The following is a 27859-nucleotide window of genomic DNA, read 5'->3' on the forward strand; positions in this document are numbered from 1 at the left end:
GCAGGGTAGGTTAGCAACCTGGACTCACTCTCACAGGAGCAGTCAGTCTTGGAAAAGCTCATGGTACCCGAGAAACACAGAGGTACATCGTCACCATGAGATCAGAGGCTAGAGAAGAAATGAGTCCTCCCCACTGAAGCGGCATGGAGCTCGCCAGCCCAGCTGCCCTGGTTGACAGCAAAGTGCCGGTTGTGTGGGAATCAGATGGAACGTCTACCAGCCAGGAAGGATGATGCTGAGCAGAGACCTAGCCAGGCATGGGTTGCCCACCGCTGTTTTCAACGCCGGCCTGGGAGCCGGTAATGAGGACCTGAGTGTTCCCACAGCCCACCTGAAGGTGCCGCTCCAAGTGAAAAAGATCAAGCTAAGCCATGACTTTTGTTCAGCGGCTCATTCTTTCTCTCAAATGGGAGATGGGACCAGCATGGCCGCGGAGCTCCTGAGTCGCCCAGCGCTCCCATCCTTCACGCCCGTGCCACCCTCTCATGGGTGGACGGTCTGTGCGGTCACCCTGCTGCTGCCCTCAGAGCCCGGGCGAGACGCAGGGGACTCGTGAACCCTGACGCCTTGCTGACCCTGAGGTCATCGACCACCACAAACAATCGAGCCCCAGACCGTTCCTTCTCACCCATCAGCCCTTCCGAGTGTTCCCCGATCCCTCAAAAAGCCCCTCTGGTGCCATAAATTGCTGGCCCGGGGACACAGTGGCAGTGCTTCCTGCGCCTGAGCTCCCAGACATTGCTGGCCCGGGGCCGTCAGGTGGCGCCCGTGCTGTCTACCCGCTGCTTCTGCACTAAGACTCCTCTCCGTGAGGCTTTCTGGTCTGTGTTCCCCAGGAAGTCATCTCAGGTCAACTCAGCTAGTTCTCCATCAGTAAATTCTCCTCCAACCTGTTGAGCATTGAAAACACCTTCCCACACAGGGGATCGGCCTTTGGGCAAAGTCCATGCCCACCAGCAGGGCACCTGACCCCTCCCGGTGGCTGAGCGTCCTAACATCCAAATGACAGCAAAGCCTCCAGCCTTCCCCATCCCGCCCCTGCCCTGGCCGGGACCTGAGCAGTGGCTCCCCAACGCTGTCCCGCCCCCAGCAGGAAGCCTGACCTGGGACCCGGAGCGCAGCTGATGCTCAATACTGACGTGCCCCCTTCCCTGGCACAGCTGCTGAATGGATGCCAGCATTTTCTCTTCTTAAGGCCCAAGGGCTCCTCGGGTGCCCTGGGGACAAGGCCTGGAGCTTCAAGGTGGTGGCCTGGCCCCTCCTCACTACCACTCCTGACATGGGCCCTGCATTTCAGAGCCAACCCAGACTCTACCCCGAACACCATTCTGCCTCCACACTTCACACACAGCTCCTTCTGCCCACACACCCATCCCCGCCTCCACCATCACTGTCCCACCACCCTCCACCCTCCAGAGCCCTCCTCTGTGGCAGCTGTGCTGCCCGCCCTGGAAGGTCTGTCCCGCTCCTGCTCTCAGGACCCGGTACCAGCTCTGCTGGGCTGGTCTGGGAGTGCCCCGTCTGCATGACCCCGAGGGCGTGTCAGCATCTGGTCACTGCGCTGTTAGTGACAGTCAGACCCGGCCACACCGGACTCCCTGTGTGCAGAGCAAAGTGAGGCCCCTCTCCAGCCGAGGCTCGGCTGGGTCTCGGCCTCGAGCAGACTCCAGGCCAGGGGAGCCTTCCCATTGAAACGACTGCTTGCCTGCGCGGAAGGCCAATGTTTCCCGGCTCTCTCAGGGCAGTTCCCATCTCACCCATGAGTTACTGCTCTGAGATGGAAAGGCCAGGGGCCATGTCAGTGCGGCCCACACGCGAGCCAATCGCTCTGCCCCTGAACCGCTAATGTTTCACGAGGCCCGGGTGTTCCAAAGTTCATCCCGAATAATGCAGTGTTTTGGAAAATTGCAGAAAGCCCATCAGTCCAGCTGCTACCCCGGCTCCAACTCCGGCAAGAGGGGCCGGGAAGGCCTCCTCCGAGCCCTCCTCCTCTGCACGGTCTCCTGTCCTCTCCAGGCACATCCGCCATGCAGCCAAGGGAAGAAACAGCCATAAATCACCTGCCCCCAGTCCCTATGAAATACCGCAGATGCTCAGAACGGAGGGGGGTAAGCCCAGCCCCAGCAGGGCAGCCCGAGATCCTGCAGCGCTGGAAGCAGGAGTTTGAGAGCGCGGTATCAATGGGATCCCCGAAGGCTCCACCCTCCATAAGTCAGCCCCAGCTTGGCAGCCCCACCAGACGCTTCCCGCCTGGTTCACACGAGGGTGAGGGGTGGCTGCTGGCAGAGGATCCCCCGGGGACGCGAAGGCGTGGGCTTAACCTGGCCTGACCCCCCCGGAGGCCCACACGTGTGCTCAGCGTCCCACACACCACGCACAGCCCCGGGATTGCACAACAGCATTCTGCTGCTGCAGGGAACACCATGTACAGGCAGAGCCCAACCCCTCGGCCCACAGCAGACAAAGAGCACAGAGGCCGGGCCCTGGGTGCTGCCCACGGCAGAAGGGTCGATTTCATTCTGAGCCCTGCCACCCGCTCACCGGGCAAGAGACACCCCCTCTCTCGGCTCCAGTGGCTTCCTCCATAGAATGGGAATCAACAGTGCAACAGGTTCAGCCCAGCTTGTGGCGTGTGGGGCGCAACCTCCGTGTCCCCCGGGCCTGCCCCGGGCCTGGCGGCTGCACCAGGACGAGGCGGTGGGTGGGGCGGGATGAGACGGACGGACGTGCCCCGGGGATTTCTGCTGGATTCCCACGTGATGGGATAAGCTGCCTGGAGAAATCGGCTGCTCTGACCTCTCCTCTCATGTCCAGCCAGGACTATTGCTGCTCGAGCACAAGGCTGCCTGCAGGCTCCTAAGCCATCTCCGGAGAGCCCCGGGGTCAGCTGTCCCTGAATGACTCTGGCCTTGGCTGGGAAACCTGTGCCAGGAGCAATGGTGAAAGTGGAATAAACAAGGAGCCTTCCTGCAAAAACAGGCCTGAGCTCAAGAGCCGAGTTGCTGTCTGCGGCCCCTGTGTCTGGAGTCACTGGGAAGGAGGGCCCGGCTTCGGGACAACGGGGACCTGTTCTTCCCGTTCGGAGAGCGCCCTCCTCCTGGAGGCGCCCAGGCACTGAGTCACAGGTGAGCAGCAGGACAGAGCTGCCGCCGGTGACACGTCCCAGCCAGCCACGTGTCTCTTGGTAAGACGGGCATTTCCCCAAGTGCCGCCTGGCTCTTAAGTCCCAACCTTGATCGCACCAAGATATCCGCGGGTGATGGAAAAGCAGAGACTTTCGGAGCCGGAATAGCCGGCCTCTGGCCCCCAGCTCTGCAGGTTAGTTGCCGTGTGACACTGGGTGACGGACGGGTGTCCTTGTCCCGGGCAGGAGGACAAATACCGCACGGTCGCTCTTGTGTGAGGTCCCGAGAAACCAAGAAAGAGGCACCATGCCTGGCGGGTCTCTCTGGGCTTTTGGGCAACATAATCCTCATTTGGGTGTATTCCTCCAGCCCATTTACCCGCAAACAGTGGCTAAGTTTCGAGAACAAGAATCAGTGTCTAATGGGGACAGAGTTTCCCGTTCCGGAAGACGGAAAAGTTCTGGAGATGGATGATGGGGATCGATGGTTGCACCCAATGCCACTGAACCGGGTGCTTAAAAACAGTTGAAATGGTAAATTTTATGTTCAGACCTTTTACTATAATTTTTAAAACCTTTAAAAAATAAAAGGGAAGACTATACTTTTAAATACAAAATATGATATTGCCAGTATAATTTAATTCACAATGTTATATGAAATGTGCAAAAAAATGCATAAGCCTTAAAGTTTTATAAGTAGCAATAACTAAAGATTGGAAGGGGGCCTGAGTAAGTCTCACCGTTACAGTGGGGGCAGGGGCTCAGCAAACGGGTGCTGCTCCGGCACTTGGGCACCTCCGAGTGTGCTTACAATGGGCGTTGCCCATGAACACTGGCCGAGTGGCCAACTGGCCAAGGAACCCATGAGGCGGCCAGGAAGGTCCAGGAACAGGCATGGGCTCCCCGAGGGCAGAGTGGCGGGTGGAGACTTCCTCTGCACCCCCGAGGGGGCTCCATCGGCCACCTTCCCGTCTCATGCCATTCCTTGGCCGTGCTTCCACCATTGCATCTCTCTTCTCAGTACTTAATAATGAATTAAATTCTTTTCATTTTTCTCTTGATGCAAAATAACAACTGAGAAATGAAAAAAATATATACCAGCTGATGAAAACTCCCAGTGTGTCCAGTAAATCATTTCGAAGCACATTAAAGTCGGCCAAGGCAGAGGGGCAGCTGCCCTGGGGTGAGCAGCAGTGGGGCAGGGGGCCGGACCCATGACCCACCCGCCACTGAGATCGCAAGGCCTCCAGTGCGTCCCTTTGGCTTTTGGAATCAAAACCAAAACCTTTAACGTGGAAATAACCACCGAGCTCCCGGGCTGAAGTGAGGATGGAGGGCGGCGCCCGGCACCTTAGTCTTTGAGTGACAGGCCCCACCTTTGCTCACGATGGAGTCAGGGTGGATGAGGCCAGGCAGAGCATCCTCAGGCACCACGCCCAGCCCAGCACGGGGAGCGCCCAGAGAACGCCCGGTGGTGAACGGTACCAAAGGTGTATTCTTCCACAATTTCCTGAAATAAAAGAATAACAGCTGGACTGGCATGGCTCAGTGGTTGAGCATCAACCTATGAACCAGGAGGACGCTGTTCGATCCCCAGTCAGGGCACATGCCTGGGTTGTGGGCTCCATCCCCAGTGTGGGGAGTGCAGGAGGCAGCTGATCAATGACTCTCATCATTGATGTTTCTATCTCTCTCCCTCCCTCTCTGAAACCAATAAAAATATATTTTTTAAAATAATAATAAAATAAAAGAATATTTTAAAAGAATGTGTCAGAGAATCTTCCCAGCTACTTCTATTTCCACTGGAGCCTTATCAAGTTCTGGGTTTGAGTTTTCTTCGAGGACATCATTTCAGAGAAAAGACCCCTTCTCCGAAGGCCAGGGTAGGGACACAGGGGTGACGGCAGTACTGACCGCACCTCCCACCACCCTGTCAGATCCTGTGACAACCCTGCAGTGCAGGTGATTATGTCCCTCAGTCAAAGTCATGAGGTGAGGAGCCCCAGGCCACAATCCGTGAGCATCTGGGCCAGGTGTCCTGGCTCCGGAGCCAGCAGGGCCGCTGGGTGTCATAAGTCAGGGAGTTGTGTCACCCTGGTGACCTGGCCTGATGACCCAAATCTCATCATCCAACTCCTCCAAAACCAAAGTCAGCTGAACTCTCCCCAAAACCCTATAATCTACAGCCCGGGAGCCAAATCCAACCTGCCACCTGGTTTTGCTAATAAAGTTTTATTGGCACACAGCCACGCCCACTCCTTTACATACTGTCTATGGCCGCTTTTGCAACACAACAGTGCAGTTGCATTGATGGTTGTGACAGTGCTGTGGTCTGAAAGTCCGTGTACCCCCAGAGTTCATATGTGGAGATCCTAACGCCCATGCGTGACACTGTCAGGGGGTGGGGCCTTTGGAAGGTGATGAGGGCATGAGGCCAGAGCCCTCCTGATAGAATTAGTGCCCTTTAAAGGAGAGCCCTGGAGCACCCTGGTCCCTCTGCCCCGTGAGGACACAGCGAGAAGACGGCTCACTATGACCCAGGAGGTGGGCCCCACCAGACGCCGAATCTGCCAGCACCATGATCTCAGATTCCAGCCGCCAGAACGGTGAGGGGTGCCGTTGATTCTAAGACCCCAGCTGGAGTGTTCTGTCACAGCCGCCCAATTGGACTAAGGCGGAGACCCACAGAACCTGACATTTCCCCTCCATCTGGGCCCGACGGAGAAAGTGTGTAGACGCTGCTCACAGGGACACAGGGCAGGTGCAGAGCTGCGCACCCCACAGCATGCGGCCTCCGACAGGGGTCAGGTGCTCTCTGGTCCCCGACACAGCTGGGAGCTGCATCCTCCCCCCCTCTCCGCAGCCCTCCTGAGCTGCAGGCGGGACCTGACGCTGTGGCCAGGCATGTCTGCAGGAGCGGAGCTGGCTGGGGGGCAGCAGAAACCTCCCCTGGACGATTTGCACGTGGCCCGAGAATATCAGACCGCGGTCTCACACGTTCCACCCACATGTCCAGCTCCTTCAAATGACAGTGATGCAACCTTCCGCGTAGGTGCTGTTTTTGTGTCTACAAAGTGGCTCCACACCCCTGTCGCACCTAGTTCTCTGGACAATCTCGTGACCATGCATTATTGCTCAGCCCCCACCTGCAGGAAAGTGAAAAAACCCAGGAAACAAATGTCCCAGCAGGCACCCCCGCGTGCCATCACCCGGGAGAGGCACCCGAGATAGGCAGGACTCTCCGGTTTGGCACAGAGACCTGCGACTCCTACCCGCACCCCTGACCCCAGAAGCTCTTCTGAGGACAGAAACGGATGCTGACCATTCTCACAGAGGCGGTGCCGTGGGCCTCCCGGGAGGCGTGCTCCGCAATCTGGCAACAGAGAAGTCCGACCTCAGAGTAAAGTCCCTGCACGTTACACAGGGGCCCGGAGAGGGGGAAGCCCTCGTCACTGTCCAGGGCATGGGGCGGCCATAAAACGTGACCAGAGGTCTCGTTTGGGATGTACTTACAGTAAATAATGATTTGTTGTTTATCTAAAAGGCAGTCTCAACTGGGCAGCCTGCCTTATGTCGGGCAGCCTGCCTTATGTCGGGCAGCCTGCATTATGTCGGGCAACCCCACCAGGGCCCTGGGCTGAGTTGGAGTAGCAACGCGGTGCCCGGGGCAGGGAGACCGTGCCCTGGGAGGGGTTAAGAGGGCTGTGGGGCAGGGAACTCAGCCTCCGGCCCAGGGCCCCTTGCTACACTCTCAGTCCTCACATTGACCATGGGAAATCTGATGAGGAGGGACATGTAGCTTCAAACTACAGCTCAGAGGAAAAGACACACTGGGCCAGGGAAGCCGGGAAATGACATTTCCACACAGAATCTATCACACAAATAGGAAGGCTAGGCTGAGCTGCCCCTGTCATATATGGTGATAAGAATACAAGAATGGCCGAAACCGGTTTGGCTCAGTGGATAGATCGTCGGCCTGCGGACTGAAAGGTCCCAGGTTCGATTCCGGTCAAGGGCATGTACCTGGGTTGCGGGCACATCCCCAGTAGGGGGTGTGCAGGAGGCAGCTGATCAATGTTTCTTTCTCATCAATGTTTCTAACTCTCTATATCTCTCCCTTCCTCTCTGTAAAAAATCAATAAAATATATTTTTTTAAAAAAAAGAATACAAGAATGGCAAGGCAATGAATGCAGATGTACTAACAAAAAAAAAAAAAAGAAAGAAAAGAAGGGAGGGAGGGAGTGAGAGAGGGAGGGAGGGAGGGAGGGAGGGAGGGAGGAAAATAACAGGGAGGGAGAAAATGTGGGACATAGTTGAAGAATTAAGTCTGAAAGAAAATATGACAACACAGAACCAGAATTCCTGTGAGTTTTGTGTACAATATTTATATTTAAAAGTGAATGCAATTACACAAAAACCAAAAGGTGAGATTATTAAGTAAAGGAATATATTGCCCAGCTAAGGAACCAACTTGCAGATCTAACCAATAAATGACCATCAGGGAGAGACTATACCGCTGAAAATCAAAGGAACGGCGTGCAGTTGAGATCTGCGGGGATCACAGAAAATGCAAAGGGAAGAAACCAAGTGAACGTGAGTTAAGAAAAGATAATGAACAGGGAGGACAAACAGGGTATTCAAACCAAGAGAAGCTCTTTGTTCCTAAAATAGACAACCCAATCGGTGGCACAGAAGAAATTATTCCAAGACATAACACAAGACATTTTCCCTGACATGGAGGAAAAAGTGGATGAAAGAGCCCGCATATACCAGGAAAAATGTAACACAAAAAGATTATGATCTACACTCCGGTTGTTACTAAACATCAGTGTTAAAGGACTAATTACTTAAGCACACAACCAAGGAAAAGCAAATAACCTACAAGCGAAAAGCCCATGGAATCGGTCATGCAATGAGGAGATGACAGAGCAAACTCTGAAACAACCCGGAGGGAAACACATCTGGCTCGGCCCAGGGGTCCTCCAAGAAGCAAGCAAGAGGCAGACATTCTCCAACGCAAAAGAATTCAGGAAACTGGAGCCCAGGAATCCTTCCTGAAAGAAATATTGGACAAGAAATCCAGGCAGACAAAGGATGAGCCAGAATCAAGAACACCAGCCTAGGTGAGGCATGGACACAGAGCTGGTGGGCAGTGGTGCCAATCCCTCCACCCAGGAGCCAAATGAGACAGCGGAGGGCTGTGTATGACACTGGGGACCATGATGGCCCCGGGGGTGATGCTCCTCTGAGTCTCCTTCAGGATCCAGCTGCGAGGGCTGAGCGGACACTCGCCAGCTGCTCATTCTTTCTGCGTCAGAGCAGAGGTCACACGCTCCTCGGGGTCTGTCCAGTTCTGCCCAGCGGGGGCCTCCTCTGAGGGCCAGCCTTTACCCTGGAGTCCTCATTGGACCTGCAGAGGGTTTGCCCCACCTGCACTGGAGACGGGCAGGTGTTACTGCCCAGTAAACCTTCTGCACTTCTGCTTATCTCCTGAAGCACCCCAGCCAGCACACCTAGCGACACAGAAGGAGTACCTGCAGCACAGACAGGAAGACGGAGAGAGGAGGGCTGGAGCAGGTGAGTGAGCTTCTCCCGGGGAGGGGAGACCTGCAGCAGAAACTTAAGACAGGTGGTTGCAAAACAACCAGTGACTCAACTGCTTAATGATTTTTAAAATCTTTCTTCTTAACCTCAGTAGGGTCTTGTGGTATCTCTTGTGGTGACCAAGCGAAGCTAAAGACAGCATAGGGAAGATAGTTAATTACATTGTAATAGCTATGTATGGTGCCAGGTGGGTACTGGAAATGGGGGGTGGGGCTGGGGGAATGCTTCAAAAATTATATAATTGTCTAACCACTACGCTGTACACCCGAAGCTAATATAAAATAACATCAAATGTGAACTGTAATTGAAAAATAAAATTTTAAAAATCAAGCTCAGCTATCCCATCAGATTTCTTTTCCTTTTTTAAACTCAAATAAAATTAAAATGTAATGCTTTTAATCATGCAAAATATGAGTGTACCTTTATATTTCATTTTGTCTCCCATATGTTCACCTATTTTTCTATCTACTCAGAGAGAGAAATCTGGCATGATTTTCACCAAATGTTAACTCTACTTGTTTCTGGGCAATGGGTGATTTGTTGGTTATCTATCTGCAGTTTTCTTGTATTGCTTTAGTTTTTATATGTGCATGTAAAACCTGTACAGAAGCAATAACTTTAAAATAATAATAATAATGGCTGGGTAGCTCAGTTGGTTGAACATCATCCCATACACCAAAAGGTTGTGGGTTTAATTCCCAGTCAGCGCACATACCTAGGTTGTGGGTTCGAAGCCCAGCTGGGGCATGATTAGGAAGAAACCATTCAATGGTTCTCTCTCATATAGATGTTTCTCTCCTCCACCCATTTCCTCTATCACTAAAATCAATAAAAACATATCCTTGGGTGAGGATTGAAAATATATAATAATAAAGTAATCATGACAACAATATGTATAGCTCACATTTCTAAGCACTTTACATGTATAACTCTTTTAGAACTCATAAGCAGGTGAATTGTTATTATTATATCTATTTTAAAAATGAGAGAACTACTTACAGGTAATTTCAAAAGTATTTAAATAAAATATCATTGAAATAATAAATTTAGCAAGGTGCTGGCTATAAGCAAATATAAATTGCATTACTATGCACCATCAGCAAACACTTGGAGTCAACTCACAAGAAGAAAGACAGTTTTTATAATAGCAGCCAAAATCATAAGGTATCCAAAAATGCATCTCATTAGACATAGGTGAGATCTGTATGCTTTAAACCCTGTGGAACCCTAGAGTTACTGGACTCTGTTAAAATATATTGAAGAGCATCCAGTAAGTGGAGATGCCCCATGTTCATGGATAGGAACCCTCAACATCATGGAGATGTCACTTTTTCCTAAAAGGAAAGTCAACCCAAATCAAAATTTCAGCTGGGCTGCCCTGGCCGGTGTGGCTCAGCTGGTTGGAGCATCATCCTTGTATACTAAAAGATTGTGGGTTTGATCCCGGGCAGGGCACATACCCAGGTTGCAAGTTCAAGCCTGATTGGGGTGTGTACAGAGGCAACAAATTGGTGTTTCTCTTTCACCCTTATTTTTCTCTCTCTCTCTTCTTCTCTCTTCCTCTCTCTCTCTAAAAATCAATAGAAACATATCTGCAGGCAAGAATTGGAAAAATAATTGTAACTGGGTTTTTCATGGAGTTGACAAACTCATTCTAAAATGTTGATGGAAAAGTGAAGGGTCAAGACTAGATAAGGCACTCTTTAAGAATAAGTTAAAAACGTACCCCAATATGAAGGCTTATTCACAAAATTAGAGCAAATAAGACAGCGGGATTTGGGTACAGAGATCAACAAAAATGATCATTGGACTAGAATACAGGCCTCTAAATAGATCCACCCGTCATATAGTATATGGATCTTCACTATATGACAGAGGCTGCTCTGTAGATCAGTGGAGAGAGGAGAAACTATGTAGTAAATGCTGCTGGTGCCAATGGCTACTCAGATGGGGGAAAATGAAATTACAACTCCACCTTAGACCATTAACAAAAGTCAACTCTAAATAATTAAAGACTTAAATGTGAAAAACAAAAAAATAAAAGATAATATGTTTTATCTCAGTGTAAAAAATTCTGAAGATAAAAAGTATTGAATATAAAATAAAATATTAATAAATTTTAGGTTATTACAATTAATAATATGGTCATCAAAAGTCCCCAGGGAACAGTGGGGGGGAAAGCCACAAACTGGGGTATAATGTTTGAAACACATATAGAGGACAAAGAATTAGTACCCAAAACACATAAGGAATTTTTTCAAGTCAAAAGAAAAAAAACCCAAACTCCAATTTAAGCATGAGTAAAACACATAAATAGGCATTTTCCAAAAGCATAAATTCCAATACATTTATGAAAAGGCATTTCTACTTTGGCATGAGCACATGGGGGAGAATTTTTAAAAGTAAGGGTACAAGAAATTGGTTTAGGGCAGTGGTCTGCAAACTCATTAGTCAACAGAGCCAAATATCAACAGTACAACAACTGAAATTTCTTTTGAGAGCCAAATTTTTTAAACTTAAACTATATAGGTAGGTACATTGTTATTAACTTAATTAGGGTACTCCTACAGCTTAGGAAGAGCCACATTCAAGGGGCCAAAGAGCCGCGTGTGGCTCGCGAGCTGCAGTTTGCCAACCACGGGTTTAGGGTCCTGGTTACCTGTGGGAGATGCGGGGAGCGCATAGGTAGATGCAAGTGTTTGGTTCATGGGTTATCATTCTTCTAAATATATGCTATATATAGTCTTTTGTATAACAGTGTGTTTTTAAAGATAATAAAGAAAAAGACCAATTCATAAGAAGCCAAGGCACAGAGAGGTAAGAGGAGGTGGCTCAGGGATTCACGGATCTTCCCTCCGGCTCTGTCCTGTCCCCTCCACATTGCCTCGCGCCCCTAATGAGCTCCCTAAAGGAGAAAGCACCATGGAGGGAAAAGAAAGATGGAATTATATCAATGCCAAATGCCTTCTAAATTACTCGTAATGGGTCAAAATCGCAGAAGTAAAAGAGGAAAATGAACAGAGAAAATAAAAGTGACTGTGGCTACAGCCCCTGAAAGGTGGCCACAGACGTCCCACTGCCTTTGATGGGTAAAAAGTGCACACCTGGAGGTAACCAGCGCTTCCATTTCGTAAGAAAAGTCTTAGATCCTCTACGTGTTTGTCACCAACCCCTGACGCGTCCTTCCGGAGAACACCGTGGGTGTCCCCGCCGTAAACAGGATGACACGTCGAACACCCTATCCAAGAGTTCCAGGGTTTCGGTCCAGCAGAAATGCCGGAAGGACTGCCTCAGACCCCACCACGCCCTGCGCCCCAGCCCTCATTCCACGTGAGCCCCCATATCTAGGATGGAATCCAGCATCCACATCATGCCTTCATTTTAACAACACTTCTCATCGCCTTCAACGTCAGCGCTCTTCTGATTTCACTACATGAAAGACACAGATAAGCATAAAAGAAAAAGGAGTACAAAGCACACATAATCGCAACTCATAAAACCCAAGGCTTTATCCCCCGGTGCACTTCTTGCCAGTTGTTTTTCTGTGGATGTGTATCTGTGTGTTTATATCTGTGTGGTTTTTCTACTTAACTGAGATCTTAGTGCACATACAGTCCCTAAGTACTTTGGGGCCGATTAAAGAAAACACTGGCCCTGCCTTGCATTTTAAAGATAACACTTTCCCTTTCTTCTCTCGGCCTAGGGAGACACCAGGCATGTGTTACGCTTGGGTTGGGGCAATGACTTCACGGAGGTTCTAGTAACCATCCTGTGTCTTGAACTTTATCTCAATTCTTCAGATGAGAGACCGTCTCCAGTCAAGCACAAAGCAAATGGGCCCTCCCAGGACTTGGTCACTGGCACGTCAGGGGGAATGACAACAATGATCAGAATAACAATTTGCATCTGTATAGTGGTTTAAGCTATGCGGCCCATTTTCATGTAAAAATATATCTGTTCTCCGTGTGGAAAGGGGGAGGCGAAGTGGTATAGATGTTATCGACCAGCCTCTGAGTCGGACCGCTAGAAACCCAATCCCCATCTTGGAATTCTGTAAGCCTGAGTTTTCTCATCCATAAATTCGGGATAATAAAAGGACCTGACTCATCTGGTTTGAGATGATAATGAAAAGACTCAAAGCAGGGAAAGCACTTCCCATAGTTCCCGACATGTAATGAGCACCGACATATAATCACTACGATTGGCGTTGGGGGCGATGGCGGTGATGATGATGATGATGAGAGTGACAATGACAACATAAGAAATATGTTTAATCTGCTTTGGCCTCAAAGGCATCATTCATACTCAATAAAGTGGACTCATTCTAGGCCTGCAGATGAGTTTGGACAAACATATACACTCAAGTAACCAGGTAGAGAATATTTCCACAATTCCCAAAAGTCCCCTTAGACCCACCTGCAGCCAACTGCTGTCCTCCCCTTGTAATGGCAGCCCAGGCAACAGTGGGACCTTAGACCTCAGTGTGTAAGTGTATGTGTGTGTGTGTGTGTGTGTGTGTGTTTCCCAAAGGTTCATACAAAGGATTCACTTTATCCTTATTGTTGGCTTATTCACTATAAGTCATTGTTATACTATGGCTGCTCAAGGGTCTGAGGTGTACATCTTTTTCACATCATATTATTATCTTCGAGTGATAATATACAACTTCATGTAAAAGAACCTTATTTCCATGTCTCCCCGTCCAATCTTTATGCTATTGTTTCATACCTTTCACTTACACGTCATAAACCCCCAAAGCCATTGCAACCTTTGTCCAAACAGACAGCTATCTTTTAAAAGAGATGGGAATAATAAGAAAACATCTTCTCCATTTGCCCATGTGGTTACTATCTCTGATGTTCTTTGTTCCTTTGTGCTGATCCCTGTTCCATCTGGTATCGCTTTCCTTCTGCCTGACAGACTTCAGCTCTAACTTTCCCGCAGCGCCGATGATCACTTCTTTTGGATCCCGTGGGTCTCACATCCCCTTCACATTTAAAAAGTAATTCCTCTGGGTATAGAGTGCCAGGCTGAGAGCACTTTCCTTCCACACTTTAAAGTTGTTGTTCTTCTCACATCATCTTCAGTGAGAAATCTGCTGTCGTCCTTACCATTTTTCTTCCATATACAATGTGCTTTTTTTCCTCTGGTTCCATATAATACTTTCTTTTTATTGGTTTTGACCAACTTGGTTATTATGTACACTAATGTAGTTTTTATCATATCTCTATGTCTGGGGTTCACTGAGCTCCTTAGAGCTGTAGATAGATAGTTTTCACAAATTTTGGGAAATTTGAGGCCATATTTTCTTGACACACCTTTCCTGTTTTCCTCCTTCCCCCATTCAATTTCACTTATGTCAGAGCTTTCAATTTCACTTCTGTCAGGCCTCTGTGGTTTTCTCGGAGGTCACTAATACTCTATTCTTCCCTTTTTTGATTTTGTTTTTCTCTGTGTGTTTCATTGTGGGTAGTTTCTATTACTATGATTTCAAATTCTGTAAGCTTTTCTTCTGCAGTGTCTAATCCCCTATTAATGCACTGCAGTGTGTTTCTCCTCTCACGCCTTGTAGTGTTCATCTCTATAAATTTAATTTAGGCCACTTTTATATTTTTCAGGCCTCTATCTAACTTGTTAACATACAGAATACAGTTATAATAACCACTCTAGTATCCTTGTCTGCTACATCTAACACCTGTGTTGGTCTGAGTCCATTTTGATCGACTGATTGATTGTTCTCCTCACGTTGGGTCATTTTTCCTGCTCTTTGCATGTCTGGTCACCTGTGGTTGGATGCCAGACATTGTGAGTTTTGCCTTGTTGAGTACTGAATTTTTAAAAATATTTTATAAATATTCTTGAGCTGTCTTGGGATCATTGAGAATTACATGAAGTTATTTGGGGAAAGTCAATGCTTTCGGGTCTTGTTTTTATTAGTTAGGTCTGGAGCAGAGCTCACCCTAATAATCCCCCACTACCGAGGCAAGACCTTACTGAGGATTCTACCAACACCGCATGAGGTATGAGTTTTCCAGTCTGGCTGGTGGGAACACACATTGCTCCTGGTCCTGTATGCCTGCTTTCTCCATGTGCTTTTCCCCAACTTCAGGAAATTTCCTCATGTGTGTGCTGCTCTCGCTCTGCTGAGTCCTCCAGGAGGAATGTCTGCAGCTCTCTGGATTTGCTCTGCATAGTCTCTGCCCTCCCAGGCTCTGCCCTGCAAACTTCAGCCACCGTGGTCTCCCCAGACTCTCAGCTCCTGGTCCTCAACCCAGCATCAGCCAGGCTCTCCGGGTCCCTTCCTTGTGCTGCAGCCCAGAAACCTTGTCAAAGCAGTAAGCAAGCTGTAGCAATCTTAGCGTCACTCAGCCTCCTCCCATTTCTGAGGGATTGATTGCTTTGTTGTTTAATAGCCAGTGCCTTGAACACTGTTGTTGTGTATCTCATGTCTGGCTTTTATCTTTTAGTATTTTGGTTGTTTCAGGCATGAGGATAAATCCAGTCCCCGGGATTCCATCCTGTAAGGCAGAAGTACCCAAAGAAATATTTGCATCCATTTGGGGGATTAAAGGTATCATTTACATACAACAAAATAAGCCCCTTTTTAAATTTCCTGATAAGTTTTCCCAACATTAATGGGATTTGTCTCCACAGTATCTATTTTTAAGTTCTTTATATTCTAGCTACAGGACTTTGTAACATCTGTATGACAAATATGTTCTCCCATTCTTCATTTTGCCCTTTTATTTTCTTAACTGTGTATTCTGAAAAGCAAGTTTATGCTTTTGGTGAGTTCAAAATTAATTTTTATAATTTTTAAATTTGTGCACATGTCCCATTTAAGAATCTCTGCCAGCTACTCCAAGGTCACAGGCTTTTCCCACTGTTTTCTTCCAGGACCTTTATTCTTTCAGAATTGAGGTATCGGTCTATGCTCCACTTGGAGTTAACTTGCTGTGTATGACATGGGACAAGAGTAAGTTTATATTTTTCCCTATGCATATCTGGTTGTTTCAGCACCATTCGTTGAAAAGATTTTCCTTTCCCCATTGAAATTTGATGCTTTCATTAGAACTCAATCGAATACATATGCCTAGTCTATTTCCAAACTCTCTGTTCTGTTTTATTGATCTACATGTCTGTCCTTAAGCCAATACTACACTATCCTGATTCCTGTCTTGAAATGAGGCAGTTCAAGCCCTCCAACACTGTTATTCTTATTTAAAAGGCTCTAGCTATTCTATTCCTTTGTGCCTCCATATGAGTTTGACTCGGCTGAAATTTTCTACTCGAAAACTCCACACAACATACACATTGGGGAGTTTAACAATACATTAATTTGGTGATACTAGACATCTGAACATTACTGAGTTTCCTAGTCCAGAAACATGGTATATCTCTTCACGTATTAAGTCTACTTTGATTTTTTGCTCAGAAATGTATTATAATTTTTAGGGTTCAGATCTTTGCATTTGTTGGATTTATCCTTGATTATTTCAAGTTTTGCTTATGCTACTCTAAATTAGGTACCATGACAGAGTAATATTAGAGGAATTCTAAAAGCCTAAGCTCACTTATTAATTCTAGTAACTTTTAAAAATGGGTTCTTGCCGAAACCGGTTTGGCTCAGTGGATAGAGCGTCGGCCTGTGGACTGAAAGGTCCCAGGTTCGATTCTGGTCAAGGGCATGTACCTGGGTTGCGGGCACATCCCCAATAGGAGATGTGCAGGAGGCAGCTGATCGATGTTTCTCTCTCATCAATGTTTCTAACTCTCTATCTCTCTCCCTTCCTCTCTGTAAAAAATCAATAAAATATATTTAAAATAAATAAATAAATAGATAGATAAATAAATAAATAAAAATGGGTTCTTTAGGATTTTCTTCTTACACAGTAAGTCACCTGTGAATAAATATGGTTTTATTACATCTTTTTTTTTTTTTTTTACCGGCATGCCTTTCATTTCTTTTTACTGCCCTTATTGCATTGGCAATAACATGTTGAATAAAAGTAATGAGAGTGGGCAGCTTAGCCATGTTCCTCATTTACAGAGAAAAGCATTATCTTTGGCCATTAAGTATGATGTTAGCTGCAGGATTTTCAGAGAAATTCTTTTGCAGACTAAGGAATTCCCTTCTATTCATGGTTTACTGAGAGGTTGTTTTTATTATCATGCATCAGTATTGGAGTTTGTCAAATACTTTCTCTGAAACTATTGAGATCACCAAATATGGTTTTTCTCTTTGTTCAGCGAATACAATAAATTACATTACTTTTTGAAAATATTAAGGCAGCCTTACATTTCTGGCTTAATCCCACTTGATCACAATACATTATTCCTTCACCATATTACCAGATTTTATTTCATCATATTTTGTTAAGGATTTTCTCTTCCAAGTTCAGGAGGGATACTGGCCTGTAGCTTTCCTACAAAGACATCATCTGGGCTTGGTGTTGGGCTAACACTGGCCTTACAAAAGGAGTTGAAACATTTTTCCACCCTCCTCTATTTTTCTGAAAAAGTTTGTATAGGTTGGATATTAATTACTACTTAAAGATTTGCTACAATTCATCCAACTCAGAATTATTGTGGGAAAGTGAGTTACTAAAAATTCATCTAATGTAACAGACAGAGAGCTATTTTGTTTTATTTTCTCTTAAATCAATTTTGGTTATTTTCATCTTTCAAGAAATATGTCCATTTCATCGAGGTTGTAGAATATACGACCTAAAGTTGCTCACCGTATGGGCTTGTATGCTTTTACTGTCTGTAGGATTCGTAGCGATTTCTCCTCTTTAACTCCTACTATTAATAATTTGTATCTTTTATCTTCATTGTTAGCCTTGCTAAACCTTCATTAATCAATCTGTTCAAAGAACTAGCTTTTGGATTTTTGTGATTCTTATTTCGTTTATTTCCACTGTTACTCTTCTGATTTTCTTCTTTCTACTTACTTTGGCTTCAATTTGTCCTCTGTGCTTTTGCTGCCGTAAATTTTACTCCTGCAAATGTAATAAACCCCATAATTCTTTGTTGTTTATTTGTTTCAGACAGTTAATTATCTGTAAAGAAATTTGAAAGCAAGAAAAAATTTATATCACCTCACATGTTTACTGTCCCCATCATTCTTCATTACTGTGTACGGATCCAAGTTTCCATCTGGACCATCTTCCTTCTGCTTGAAGAACTTCCTTCAGCATTTGTTGTAAGAGCAGGTCTGCTTGCCACAGATTCATACAGGTTCTGTTTGTCTGTAAAAGTGACTATTTCAACTTAATTTTTTGAGATATATTTTCTCTGGTTATGCAATTCTGGCTGGAGAGGTTGTTTGTATTTGTTTCAGCACTTTAAAATGTCATTCCATTGCCTCCAACTTGCATAATTTCTGGTAAGAAGTCTTCGTAATTGTTATCTTGTTCCTTTACAGATAAAGTGTCTTCATTCTTTGGCCGCTTTCACATAACATAACACATGTCTAAGCATAAGCACCTCTGGGCATTTGCAGTACATTTAAGATGCTCACTAAACAAAACAGGCCAAAACAGACTCAAATGGCCACTGAAGAAGCTTGTGCTAAGGACAAAGACGAGGAGCACATCTCTTCGGAGAAGCTGGTCAGATCAAATATAGAGCTTTTCCCATAGGTTGGCCGGTGGGGGGAGGAGAGGGTGGGAAGCGCCCCAGCATGCCCTGCTCACCTCAGTTAATACCACATGAATCTCTTTGCCAAGTTTCAACCCAGTCTCTTCCTTCAGCAGCTGAGCAAACAAGAGCATCCTCTCTAAGATGGAACTCAAAATGTGTTACTCCTACACTTACAAAGCAAAATAAGAAAAGATAAAACCATAGCAAGGTGCCCCCTTGCCTACCAGATAAAATCTAAACCCCTTAGTTCAGCATCCGGGGCTCCGCCGTGAGCACGCCCCATCTCATTGGTTCCAGTTGCCACTTCTCCATAAACACAACACAGGTCAATCTTGTTTAACTAAAGAAAACCACGGCCTTGCACACTGCTACGGTTCTGCTGAGGCCCCGTGTAAGTTCTCCGCTTTCTAGAGAACTCAAGAGCTCATCCCATGCTGCCAAGGAGGAGCACGAACAACCGGCACATGCCTCCAGCTCTTCCCTTGCTGCACTGATTCACGAAGACTGGTTTGCTGTCTGTCTCTATGAGAATGTGTGGCTTAGGAGGGCAGGAACCATATCCCCTCAACGCATGGGGCCTCAGCTGCCGACCAGGCATAAAATAGATGCTCAATGAATGTTGGGAAGAGAAAGGGAAAGAGAGAGAAGAGCTATGGACTGATTGTGTCCCACTTAAATCCATCCACTGAAGTCCTAACCCCCCAATAGTGATTAGTGACATGAGGTCATGAGGGTGGAGGCCCATGACCAGACTGGTACCTTTAGAAGGGGATGAAAAGACCAGAGCTCTCTCTCCCCACAGCAAGAAGGTGGCCATCTATAAGCCAGGAAGAGAGCCCTCACCTGCCTGTGCTGGCACCTTGATCTTGTACTTTCAGCCTCCAGATCTGTGAGAAAGAAATGCTTGTAAGCCCATAGTCTGCGGTATTTTGTCATAGCAGGTTGAACTAAGACAGGCGGGTGATGCCATACAGCATGCGAGACTGCCATAAATACCAGTCAGGAGACAGGGTGGGGCACATCTAAGTGTATAACTCAACAAGTTCTCTGGAGCAACGTAATAGCCTATTGGCTCATCTTTTATTATGCCCTGCATCCATCAGATGCTAATTGGATCCCATTAAACAGAAGGCTGGTTTCTCGGAGACAACTCGTCTCCAGTCCCCACTGGCTCCGCTCTCGCTCTCATTACCTGTGGAGAAATCCCCAGCCTCAGAAATTCCTGCTCTCGGCAACTTGAAATGAATCCAAGAGCAGAACGGGCAACCGTTGGCAGCCTCAGAGACCTCGCTCTGACTCTAGACATGGCATCAAATAAGCATACCCCGAAAAAGTATGCAATGCATGGAAATGGGTCCAAGAAACTCCTTTCCACGGCCCCTAAGCACAGCACAAGCCTGGGAACCAGCACATCCATCCACTGCGGGCGCTGAGATTTAGCTAAACGGCAAAGCAATGCTTCTGAGGGACTCCAGTTGTCACTTTAACCAACAGCTCCGAGTAAAACTGACCTTCATCTCTCGTTTCACTCCACCTGTCTTGTGCGAGGGTCTCAGCCTTATCTTGAAATACCCGAAATATGAAATATTGAAATAATTTACATGCTGATGAGATAAGACTGATAAAATAGTCACAATCTAAGGGAGCCAGCCCCTCCCCACAGGGCCTCTGCCATCAGCCATCGGGGGTTGGGGGGACCCCCTCTGGACCCCATGAGAGACCTGGTTTGTGGGAGGAAATAGGAGACCTTCCCCATGTCACAGGAGCCTCCCACACAGAGTGCCTGCATGAAAGGAGACTTGGAAAGACAAGCATCCCAACCTTTGTAAAGGATGAGATCTCAGAGACGGAGAGACGGGTAATGAGGAAGACGACCTTGAATGTGGGCCCAGTGAGACCCTGAACCGTGACTTCACCCTCAGGGCTGTCTGTGCCTGGAACGTGCACTTGCTGGGCCTGCCGAGCTGTCCCTGCCGTCACAGCGCCTCTAAAAGGGGGAGAATCGGCAAGTCTCATCTGGCCAGAATGTGGCCTAGATACGTGCCCTCGGTCAGCCCCAGAGCGGGACAGAAGCTCCTGAGAGGATGCGGGAAGCCCTCACCTGCGGAAACGGGTCTGGAGTGGACGGCAGGGCTCCCCCGGCTTTTCGAGTGCTCTGTGGCTTCAGTGGACATTCTGTATTGTTTTAACATGTTTTGTTGAATGTGTGTAAGAGAGAAAACTTACATAACCCCTTGGACCGGTTCCCTAAGGAAAGAAGAAACCTCAAATGTCAACTTGCAGTTAATAAAGAGCAGACACTCTGGAGCAGGGAGGCCCTGCGCACACAGCCCGACACAGCGGCTCTGGCGGCGGGAGGGCTGCTCGCTGAGCCGGCTTGGCCCCTCGGTACCTGGTGAGCTTCCTGACAATCCACAGCCAACCTCTGTGACGGGACGAGTATCCACTGGTCCCCAGGAGTGAGCCTCAGGGGAACCCAGCCAGCCTTGTCCACAAACTATGGGAGATGCTCTTTACTTAAGTCTGTCTGAGCCTAAACTGTGCTATTTCTGCAACTTCTTGTGTGTCTTAAACCATTTCAAAAATAAAGAATCTGTATATGAAAAGATGGATTTTTGTCACCCCTATCTTTTCAAATATGGACATCCAGCATCATGGAAAGTAAGGGGCTGGCCCGAGTACACTGACATGGCGGTATCAGTCAGGATAAGCTTGGTTTTGCTGCAGGAAAGCAATCCCCACCCTCAGTGACTTACACCCTCAAGGCTGGCCTGGGAGCACTGCTGAGTCGGCGTCACCCACCCCCCAGAGGACTGACCAAGGACTGAGGGGCAGCCCCATCTGGTCCACTGCAGGTCACCGAGAAAGTGGGACAGCAGGGCCAGTGATGCCTGGTTCTTTGTGCCACTACCAGGAAATGACTGGCATCGCCCCCACTCGCATCCCACTGGGTGCAGCCACCTAATTAACAGGGGGCTGAGAAAGGCGATCCCACCAGGGGCCGGGAGAGAGCCAGGGCGCCACACTGGACCGCAGGGGTCCTGGAGCCCGAAATGGGACCCGTGTCGACCTGGTCACACAGCCTGTGTCCTGTCCACGCAAGCTCTGCATGGCACTGTTTTCAACCAAAAGTTTCAATATTATATATTTCAGCCTATCTTTTAAAAGTTAAAAAATTGTGGCATAAAACCCAAGTATCTTTTCATCCACACCTGGCTCTTCTTCATGTCTAAGGAGTCCCCCCTCAGAGCAGGTTGCCAGATAACACACTTGATACTCAGCTAAGTTGGCATAGAGAATAAACACAACAAAACTTACGTCTGTCTGAGGAGTATGTCCCAAGCGCTGCATGGGGCCTACTTATAGTAACAACGAGTATTCACGGCTTACCTAAAATTCAAATTGAACCAGGCATCCTAGGGGGGTTTTGTTTCGTTTTGTTTTTCTTACTAAATCTGGCAATCCTTCCTCAAAGGTGGGGGCATCATCCTAACGCACATGCATGAAAGAAGGAACATTTAAAAATGAAAATCATTGAAAAATATGGTCGGGCTAAAAGAGCGCTAGCACTACTTCAAGGAAGCCAGACTGTTCCCCCAGATAATGCTGCGAACTCAGAGGAAGACCCATTGGGCAATGTCTGTGTTCCCCACAGCTCTCCTCACCACAAACCTCAAAGAACAGTTGTTCTCTGGGCTGATGGGCAGAGTTCTGAATGAAGCGCCGGCTTTGACCGACACCCCATTCTACATCACGGGCGGGGCCTTTCAGAGCCCAGAGAGTTGGGCCTGGTTTTATTTGACTGCATTTCCCAACAACCAGCACATGACCTGATACAAAGACCTTGATAAATGTCCATTGGACAGAACTGAGTTGGAAGGAAAGACCTGGCCGGGTTGCTCAGTTGGTTGGAGTGTCGTCCCAATATGCCAAGGTTGTGGGTTTGATTCTCAGTCAGCGCACATACAAGAAGCAACCAATGAATGCAGAATTAAGTGTAACAACAAATCGATGTTTCTCTATCTCTCCACGCCCCCCCCCCCAAAATCAATAAATAAAAACAAAAAAGAGGGAGGAAGAGTGATAGCATGGGATTCCATTGTCCTTGACCTTCGTTGAAAACCCTGTATGTCCACCAGGGCGCTCAATGAAGCCTTTAATAGATGCTAATGGAATCCAAGCACACTGCTTCCCACAGGGCCACGGTCAGTCCTTATGGCTCCCAGATACAGGGACAATGAGCAGACAAAGGCTTTTACTCGTGCCAACAAGGCCAGGGCATGCCCCCTTCTTCCTTGGGCAGAAGCTCTGTGCCAGGGCCCACAGCCTGGCTAGCAGAATGGGGTGGGGGGCCCCCTACTCACCGCTGATGTCTCTCCCAAGTCAGGCTCTGTTCCTAGCAGAGAAGATCGAGCACCGGCCGGTGCCCTCGGACATGGACTCTCGCTCTTGGCAGAAAATCTTTCTGCTCCCGTTGTTCACACCCACCAAGTTAGACTCAGAGTTGAGTGAGAGGAAGAGCAAACCAACCACATGCACATGCACACACATGTGCCTACATGCACACGTGCACATGGGCATAAGGTAACCAGCCCGCTGGCGTGGCATCTGATGGAGCTCATCCAATGAAACACTTTCCAGGTGGAACTCGTGGAGTATATACACAGTCTCCTCGCTAACTTTCCCTTTTCTGCTGTTTTCTTGCTGGTTTTGGTGCTGCTTAAAAGTGACTTAAGGAAACAAGAAGACATTACAGGGTTGGGTGTAACGAAATGAGGAAGACGGCAACTACAACTGACATATATTCTTTCGTTAATTCACTTGTGCCTAATTATCTTGTTGCTTTGCCATCCAGCCTTCTCCCCACCGACACCCGCGTCGGGAACACTGCTCATTACTGCGGAGCAGCCTTGAGGAGCTGTCTTAAAGATGAGCCAGCCTCGACTCCAATTGTCCCAGACTGCCCCTGCGGCTGTGGAGGAGAGAACGTCAGAACCCAGCTTTCGCTCTGCGACTTGTGAGAAATTTCCCATCGTGCCTCACCAGAAATAACCAATTGACGCTCTTTGTCCAATTGGAAAATGATGGCCTGATTTAGAGGAATACTCTGAGAACTGAGCAGAGATGAGGTCAACCATATTTAAATTCCTGAACTCTTAACACCTCCACAGAGGGAAGGACACCCAGCTGTGCGTCAGCCGTGGGCAACCTTGGGCTTCGGGGCTGTGATTTGATCTCCTGATTTCTCCAGCCATTTAGGACAGGTTTTTACAAATTTCCCTCGGTGCCTATGCCATTTCCCGTCATTAGAAATTTTTTCAAACATTCTATAAAACACTCCCCTGAACTTCAAAATTACATCCTCATGTCAACTTTGCAACCAAGTGGGGCTTCTTTGGTTCACCTTCATGGTAATTTGGTTGGGGAACATGTGGTTTTCAACCATAGCAAAGAAAATTGTCTTTGGCAAAATGCCATTTTTCACCAAATATGTGTTTCCACGAAACGTTTCCTAGCAGCTGGGAGGGTCAGCTAGTTGAGACCTGCGCTGAACACAGGCCTTGGCCTCCCCCGACACCCAAGCCCACAGTGACTTCATGGGAACCGCTTCCAGTTCCTTCGGCTACGTGAGGGGCAGTGGAGGTTGCCCAAAGAGCCCAGAGGGAGGGATGAAGGCTTTCCTTTTGGGGGGACAGTAGTGAAGAGCAGTGAAGGATGAGAACTCTAGGGTGGGGCACATGAGGCGCCCAGGAAGAGAAGGAGGAGCAGAGAAGGAACCTACCCGAGAGATTTAATGTCAGACTGGGGAGAACAGAAGCTGAACTGAGATGTTGTGAAGTAGTGCCAATACATCGAGAGCCCCTTCTCTGATGTCACTAAGTCCTGAACTGTCTGTCGCTGGATGGAAAGGGACACAATGGGAGGAGTTACAACAACGTGAAGCTCTCAGCCACTGTGCACACGACGTGAGGCCTGAGATGCAAACCCACCACGGCTGCTCCCGGGGGCAGAGTGAGGCCCCTGAGCCAGACGGTCTGCATTTGGCTCCGGGTTCTGACCCTTAAAAGCTGCCTGACCCTTAGCGACTACTTAACCTCTCTGCACCTCAGTTTCCTCATCTGTAAAATGGAGCTGATACTGACATTTTAATCTTCGTTTTGAAGAACTAAAAGAGTTAATAGACGTAAAGTGCTGGGAGCTACGGCTGTGATGCAGAAAACGCTCATTTATAGTCAAGAATCCAAGCAACTATCGGTGCAATCCCAGCGAGAATCGCTCAGTTTGCTTGCTGACCTAGAAGCGCGCAGTATTTATTAAGAAATGAGGTTGGAGCGCGTTCAGCGAGGCGTAGATGTCCCTGTGGTGGGTGTCCCGGCACAGCTCTCTTCGAGAGCATGCTCCCATGTCACAGGGAGGAAGCGGAGGACGGAGATGTGATGGAATGTGCCTCCACAGCCGGACAGGAGCAGCGCCGAGACGCACACGCACAGCTGCGCCCAGCCCGCCCTGCACCGCGAGCCGCCCTGACTGCGCATTGGACCCTCTATTCTGAGCAGGTGCCGCATCCCCTGGAGCCCAGTGACTGAATCAGAGAAGAGAGATTTGCAGAGCGTTTGGGACAGGGAGGTCCACAGTCAGAGCAGTGATTGCACCAGTAACTTAGCCACGTGCATTCCCAATGTCCCTCCTCCGGAACCCCCAGGGGTGACACCAAGCAGCACACCTTCTCTGCCCTGGACCCGGCCCTGGAGCTCACCTGCAAGGCACACAGAGCAACAGCCTCAGGGAAAGGGACCCCGTGTGCACCCCACCCAGCACTCAGGGCCAACCGTGTCATTTGGGGGGTGACACACTGAGGCCCAGAGAGAGCAGAGGATGAGGCCCCCCAGGTGCCCTTCCAGCCGACACAGGGGCCAGGGACAGCCTGTCCTCCCAGGAGGAGGGAAGAACAGAGTCCCTGAGCTGGGGCCGCAGAGGCCGCTGGGTCGTGGAGAAGGGCTGCGATGGGAGTGAAGAGGACGGAGGGAAATCCTTCCTGGGTTCAGGTGTCTCCTGCCCGGAGCCCGAGGGAGAACATTCACGGATGCTGGACATCAGAGGGGGAGGGGGGGATGAAAGCAGACAGTGGGCTCGGCTCTGTCTTCTTTCTGACATAATTTATCCAAACCACCGGATATGGCAGCCGAACTGCGGAAGCTGACCCCCTGCTCGGGCGGGTCTGGGCTCTGTCCCTGCGGAGGCCCTGCCTGGGTGCAGTGGCTCCCTCAGCAAACTCGGGGCCGCTCCCGCCCCACCTGGATCTGGAATTTACATAATCAGGCAAATAAAATGATAAAAGCATGCTCTTTCATAACAGGCACATTGTTACTATTATTACTCTTAAAGCAAATTAGCTTCTGATGACAGAGATTAGTCAAAACCATGATTCTGCTGATGGCGAGGGGGGACGGATTTTTTTTATTTTTAACCAGAAGAGCTGTTGTCTCGCTGTTGGAAAATTACATAAAATGGCACTCCGAGGGAAACAAAGTTTCGGAAAGTCGTTTCATGATTAGTTCTCTGGGAAGAGGTCAGGCGTTCCAGCCGTTCGGCTGGTGGGTCACCAGCGCTCAGGCGCAATGCCACCCTCTCGCCTGGAGAGAGCATCCGCATTGCTTCTCCCAGGATAATTCTGTGTCCCCAGCGAAGGGCGGCTTGTCTTCCTGCGGGACATTTGGCAACATCTGGGCCAGTTTGGGTTGTCGTGACTGGCCCAGGTGGGGGCGGCAGTGTTTGCTACTGACATCTAGTGGGTGGAGGTCAGAGATGCTGCTGAACACCCCACACCTCACAGGGCAGCCCACCCCGACCCCAACACACCGTCTGACCCCAAACACCAGCAGTGCTGTGTGCGGTTGAGAAACCCGGGTCTCACGGATCGGAAATCAGGAGAGGTTTTCACAGAGAACCACAGGGCGTGGAGGGGGTGCCGTTTGAATCCCTCCAATCCTGAATGCCCAGTGGGAGTTACTTTGGATGCTCCAAATTCCTGATGTCATTTTGGGTAGAATTACACAAGAACAAGGCAAAAACTGCATACCTGATTATACCTATATGTCTGAATTTAGGAAGAATTTCCAAACAAAAAGACACCCCCCCCAAAAAAGACACCCCCCCCCCGCCCCCCACAAAACACACGTTTACATATACACTTTTAGGGATGCAGATAAAACCGCCAAAAGTCTTGGATGTGATTGCTTCAGGTGCTGCCTGCAGCCGAGCCAGTAGGTCAGGAGGAAGCTGACAGACTGTTTCACCCCTTTTTCTATCTGCTCTTAGCTTTCACTAATATGCTGATCGGTGCTCATTAAATACTGTCATTCCTCCATGAGACAAGGCTTCTTGACTGATACAGGGCATGTTGGAGTAAATAAGTCTTCCTTCTCTTGGCTTGTTGGAGTAAAAGACAAATCTAATTACATACCCCTCAAAGAATTAAGCATTTCAGCATCTCTTGCAACAGGATGTTGGCCAAGTCTTCTGTGAAGGGTCAGATAGTAAATATTTTTGGCTCTGTGGGTCACATGCCTCTGTCGCAATGGCTGGTCCCTGCCACGCTGCTCCGAGCAGCGTAGAAATGAATGGCTTGGCTCTGTGCCAACAAAACTTTATTTACAAGAACAAGCCGTGGGATGGACTTGGCCTGGAACTCCTGACTCCTATCTTACAACATAGATTTCCTGAGAACAGTGCATATAGGCAAACAGCGTAGGGGAAAGTAGAGAGAAAGCCTTTAGGAAATATCGGCAACGGTGCTCCCTGTCTTCCACAGAGCAGCCTGTGTACAGCTTACTGCCAGTCCCCGGGGACCAGGGCTGTGCCGGGGCGGGAATTAAAGGGGATGCAGACATCTGGAGCAAGACAAGGAATCGAAACCACCCTGGTCAACAATCTCGTGTTACTTTCATTTCTTTACTAGGTTTTCCTTTCAGTTTAAAGCACTGCTTTTAACTCAGAAACTGCCTGTCTGTCCCCGTGGGCCAGCACACAGGCGAAGGTACACTGGGCGAGGGCCGTGGCCCTGCAGGGCTGAGGGCCGGGCGCCTCCCTGAGACAGCCTGGTGGGCAGGATGGAGGGGGTGCGGCCTAGAGATGCCTTTGAGGTCAAGGGCACAGAGATGGAGCTGGAGCGTCAGAAACGGGGCTGAGCACAGACAGACGCGCTCTCTAAAACTGGTCGGTGCCTCACACTAGACCGGCGCTTTCCGGTGGCCAGTCACTCACTCTGGACAGCAACTCCACGGGGTGGGTGCCCTGCGAGCCCCTTCACGCTGAGCAATCAGAGCCGGTTTGCTAGAGATCAGTGGCCCGGGCTGAGGACGTGGCCCGGGCTAAGGACGTGGCCCAGGCTGAGGACGTGGCCCGGGCTGAGGATGTGGCCAGGCTGAGGACGTGGTCCCGGGCTGAGGACGTGGCCCGGGCTGAGGACGTGGCCCAGGCTGAGG

This window comes from Myotis yumanensis, unplaced genomic scaffold (assembly GCF_028538775.1).
Source record: "Myotis yumanensis isolate MYYU_CA2020_CCGP unplaced genomic scaffold, mMyoYum1.0.hap1 SCAF_1, whole genome shotgun sequence".
In the NCBI taxonomy this organism is placed as follows: Eukaryota; Metazoa; Chordata; class Mammalia; order Chiroptera; family Vespertilionidae; genus Myotis; species Myotis yumanensis.